This window comes from Schistocerca gregaria, chromosome 1 (genome assembly GCF_023897955.1).
Source record: "Schistocerca gregaria isolate iqSchGreg1 chromosome 1, iqSchGreg1.2, whole genome shotgun sequence".
Lineage (NCBI taxonomy): Eukaryota > Metazoa > Arthropoda > Insecta > Orthoptera > Acrididae > Schistocerca > Schistocerca gregaria.
This window is the reverse complement of record NC_064920.1, coordinates 489,807,637-489,813,034: the sequence shown is the minus strand read 5'-3', so window position 1 is coordinate 489,813,034 and position 5,398 is coordinate 489,807,637. Positions and strand designations below refer to the sequence as shown.

The following is a 5,398-nucleotide window of genomic DNA, read 5'->3' as shown; positions in this document are numbered from 1 at the left end:
TGTTTTTTCTTTGGAATTAAAAAAAATCCAAAAAAGGCTGTCTCCATTTTCAATTGTCTTTCAATGCTATTGGAATCACTTCATAGACAGTGCACTTTAGTGTGTGTCCAATACCTGACAATGATTTTGTGGGGCACAACTTACTAGTTCCACTGTGAATTGTAAAATGGTTTTTGTGATTGAATGATAATTGGTTCTGGGTGCTATTGATGCTAGTTAGTACTCAATATATGCACTGTCTTTCTTGAGTTACACAACTTACATGGCTTTCTGTGCAACAGTGGAAGATGAAAGTGTTTTTTTCTAGGATGAGAAGCAATATAAATGCAATGTTTGCATATAGGACTGTACTGTAAGAACGGAAATGGAGGAGGGTACGGCACATTTTGTTTAAAATATAAAGACTGACTTCAATGCAATCTGAAAGAAGAATGAAACACCACTCAACGTACTAGCTGACACATTCATTTGTTCACACGGACTAAGAGGTACACCATTTTTCAGACAGTGTGAAGAATTTTGGTCAGACTACTAAAGGTTATTAAAGAAAAAATTTTCTTATAACTGCCTTTTCATCATTAAACCACAAGAAAACAGTAAGTTTTGAAGAGGAAAATTATAACATAAGAGAGAAAATGTGATGCTTGTAGACTTGTTTCTCTTTTTATTCTACAAAACTATTGAGAAATACATTGTACTGGCACATTAAAATGCATGATTACACTCCTTTGTTGTGCCATTCATAGCATTTACAGCTAATGTGCTTAAGCATTTAATGACCAATCATTTTAAGTTATTTTGATGTGGTTTTATATAGACTAATATACAAACTCTGATAAGATTATAATCTTAAGTCAGAACTAACAGCAACACAGAACTCCAGTGACTAGTTTGAAAGCAAACCATCTTAATATATTTGTAATCATGGTCCTCACAGATAACCTGTGTTGCGTATTCAGTCTTTTAGGAAAACTGTTTTTACCATGTAGACAGTAAATTATTTTCATTCTCTCTCTGATTCATCATGCAATCAACAGAACTCTGAGCATACATTGCACATTCTAACCTCTTTGTTTATACTGGATTTGAAAATACACAGAAGAGTTTACATATGTTATACTTATGAGAATAAATAATTATGGATCATGTAAGCAAGAAATGAAAAAAATGATGTTAGCTATGTAACATTGTAGTTATTTTGAAAGTTTTTTTCCGATAATAATACATGTGATTTTTAACAGATGTGCATGTCAACAAAATGTGATTTGTTCTTAAAAACAGGACCCCATGGATTTGATGTCTGGCTTGTCTGTGGTTTACTGCTTCCTGGAGTTGTGGTCCTGCTCTGCTGTGCCTGCTTCTGCACAGCTTCATAGCTTGCCTTCCTGTGAGAGCAACAAACAATAATGTAATTAGAGGACATTACCTGTAGCTGATTCTATTTCACAAAATTTTCTTGGATTTCTTGTTTATTACATACATAAATGGCTCAACATATTTTACACGTCACAGATATTTTTTAACCACACCAATGAACTTCTTAGAAGGAAGTAACTCATGTAATAATTATATAGTCTGCAGAATTTATTGAAAATGTTTCAAGTGCATGATTTGCTAGCTACATTACTGTATTGCGAATTAATCTGACATCGTATTTGTATTTTATGATATCTCCAGTTTTCTGGATGCGTTATTACAGTGCAAACTATTTTACTTTTATTTGATGTGGTATTAAAACAGGTTCTGTCTTAATCTGTGATATAAAAATATTTTTGAAACTGATGACAAAATTTTATTCTGAAACAGCTGTTTCTATTGTAGTGCATACCCTAACAGCTTAATGCCAGGTACACATTGCCAGACAAAGGTTCTGTTTCTAAGTACTAGCATGGTATCTTAAGCTTAGAAATTCAATTAGCTTTCAAAAACTCAAGTTACAAGGCAAATATAAATTGATGGATTTGCTTACTTATTTCAAGTGGAAGCATTTGGAAGGCTGCACAATTTGAGCGCAAAGAATGAATTTGGTTCTGTTCAGTATGCATGTTAGGATTTTCTTTTTTTTTTTCAAAATTGACGAAGATAACTTAGAATAGTGGTTAGTAAGTCATACTCTGTAAAACGGCATGGTTATGTACAAAACTGCAGTTGCAATTGATAAATCACAGCTTGTTGTTAATGAAAGACTAACGAGATTGCATGCAGATGTCGGATATTGACAGAAATAACAAATTTTGTGGAGATCTTTTTCCTAAGCATATACCAAACAAGTCGCTCTCTTATCGGTTTAATGAATCCGATTTCCCAGGTTTTGAAAGCACGCAGCTATAAGGAGTGATCAAAAAGTTTCAGTTCCGGGCGTTGCTGTAGCGAATATGGAAGCTGGCACGACTCAGATGCGGGTATATAAGCAAAAATGTAGGCAAGTTATTAGTGCAGCCTTCGCACGGAAAATTTTTGTGGGGTCCTAATGATACACTAGAACGTGTATGGCTACAAACCTTGAGGCAATATCCTTTCCTGAGCTGTTCATGAGGATAGGTTCAAACTGACTCGTTCCCTGCACCATTTCACTCTCTGATGATGTCTTCCTGTGGCAAGTACGGAACCCGAAGGCGAGCTGGACAGCACCCAAAGTGATATTTCACTGACGTGAGTTCAGACAGCAGTTATGCTACGAAGAAACTGCAAAAGTGCTTCATTAGATAACAAAATTTGAATAGCTGTTATTTCACCCACTTAATTCAGTTTAAGGAAATAATTGCTATAGCAATAATGAACTTTACTAATAGAGTAGCGGTACTAGTACTTACTCTATGGAACGTGATGAAGATGCGTCAGCACTTGAAGTTCTAGGCGGTTTCCGGAGTTCCCTCTCCTACTGCCTTTTCTTGTTTGTAGGTTTTTCGCAAGCCTGAAATAAAAATAAACGTTACTGTCAATGTCTTCTATACCCTTAAAGTACTATACGTACCTGTTGTTACGATCCTTATAATTCCATTTAACTTAGGGCAACTTAAAACTAACGCTGTGAAAACTCTTCCATGCCAGAGGAATGTCGGCAAAATTACCATTTTACTCTTTTTTAAAAAGGGAAATGCATTCGCAATCAAGCTCATACGTTGCTACGTGATTGCAGTTCAAATAGAATACGCTACCGTCTTGGTAACATTTCAATCTATCGTATGTGATTCGAAAATTTGCTGTTGGAGCCTTATACACAGAAACATTAAAGTTAAAATAAAAACAACAAAAAAACATTTATCTACTGGCGACGAATTATTTTTGGAACTGTCCTATGATGATCGAAGACGTTGCGAAGCAACTCACGGAAATATCACATAATGTGAGACGTCATAACTACATGTGTATTCGGATACAAGTTTACTTTAAACATTTATATTATAAGTAAAATCAATTGAAACGTGCAAAATATTTCCCGCTGATGTGGCACTACGAAAGCTATGCGCTGTAGCTACTGTATGTACTTTAAATGTGGTCACAAACATGAGGGGAAGTATAGCGATCCCAATAGCATTTTTAGCAAATTCTTGGATCGTTCATGGACCTTAACAAAATGTTCGGAACAACTGTTAAAGTAACGTCAGGTACCTTATGACTTGAAATCCTATTGTGACCTGAGTGTGTTATCTTGTGTGATTTGCGAGGTGCCTCGAACGAGCGGCTAGTGGCGGGGAAGTATGGAAATGAAATCTTTGTTCAGTCATACTTTCTGGTTTGGGTTTCCGTGTTACGGTATTTCCAAACTTATTTAAATAATTTACAGAATAATTCTTGTAACTGGCGACGGTCACTTTCTTTCTCTGTCCTCTTCCAATGAAACTTGTATTTCTTCTCTCATTTCTATGTCGATTAGATGTTGAAGTCTCTTCTTGTACGACCAACACATCGACGTACTGTATACAACGTACAGAGCTAGTTAAAGAGGCACTCGACGAACAGTCAAAAAGAATTCATTTCCTCCCTTTGCACCTGTCTCGCGCTTACGTAACTGGGGTTTTAAAAAGGTAAAATCTTGCTGTTTCTTTGAATACGAGAGAAGACGTGAGTTGCAAAAAGAACTGCCGGTACTGGTATTCAAAAGTAGCGATGTTCTGTTTCGAGCTCACTTGTTATATGTGGCAAATAAATAACTGTCTCAACGCAGTCGTACCAATAATTGAGATGTCATTTTATGCTCGGCCATAGCAACAGGCATTCAGAGACCTGACACTGTATTCTCTGCGGCATAGTTCATGTGAGATAGAGAATTAAATTTCCATTTTAGACTTACCTCACTGACTGGAGGAACTTCGAAGAATAAAAGCCTGGAGCCCTGCTCTTCATGGACACATGAACTGTAGAGAACCCAGCAGAACGTCGACAGGCGTAAACCCTATGCTTCTGCGAACTGCCACGTATAGTGGACGATCGCGCTCATATATGCGGTGAAGACTGGAGTGGTGGGGGCCAAGTGCACGGGGCCTCCACGTGAACAGCTGCAGCCGTTGCCAGCTTCTCCAGCCGGTTTCTTGAGTGGGTGGGGGAGGACTTAGCAACGCAAAGGTAGGCTTGCCAGCTGGAAAGCTCTTCGCCACAGCTTGCTCTCCTTCACACTATTAATTCCAGGAGGTACGGACGAACTCGCCGTATCAGCTGCCTATTTTCCCCCGATGCGTTGATGTTAGGACAGAACTAGAGTTTGTGGACTAACATTAGCTAGTAGTAAAATTTCCTCCTTTCGCAATACTGCCACAATAGGGTGGTCACGAATCAATCGTCAGTAACAACTCACAGGTTTGGTGGATACTCGGACGGGGCTCATGCTGAAGAGTTAGTTCGGAGACTGGGGTGCAAATTGATTTCCATTCGACACTATAGTCCTAGACTGAAGTTCCATGTCACGTAATGCGAGGACTCTTGTGAGCAAATATAGCACGGTTACCTTTGCGACATAGCTTACGTGTATTCACATAATATTTTCCTATTGTAATTTAACTTAATCCATCTATGCTTAGGGTAAAGTTGCCATCTTTGGAAAGTCAAAAGTCGGGACTCTTCAAACCAAAGTTTTTGCGAAATACACTGTATCAGCAGTTCTTAGTAACGTTAATTCAGTTTTTATTCAAACGTCAAAACTAAACTTCAAACACCGTACTTGAAACTTAAAACATTTGAAAGTTAACAGTGTTTACGTTATGGGTTTCTTCCATGAGCAGAAAACATAAATTTCACTATCTTTTATAAGTATGGGCTGCAAAAAAAAAAAAAAAAAAAAAAAAAAAAAAAAAAAAAAAAAAAAAAAAAATTGAAACATTTTTGGTGTGATTGTCCAAAGTTCTAAGAGTTTCAATGACGCTTGTTATTGTCGAGAATTCATTGCGCAACTCGTCACCGT

The 5,398-nt window shown here is 37.2% G+C and overlaps 1 long non-coding RNA gene across 1 annotated transcript; it reads right to left on the bottom strand.

Annotated features, from left to right (window-relative positions):
* Positions 1-641: 641 nt before the first annotated feature.
* On the bottom strand, positions 642-2,685 carry LOC126353857 (uncharacterized). Its single transcript, XR_007565222.1, has 2 exons — positions 2,502-2,685; positions 642-1,385 (listed from the first exon to the last, which is right to left on the bottom strand). It is a non-coding gene; the product is annotated as an uncharacterized LOC126353857 (long non-coding RNA).
* Positions 2,686-5,398: the final 2,713 nt, after the last annotated feature.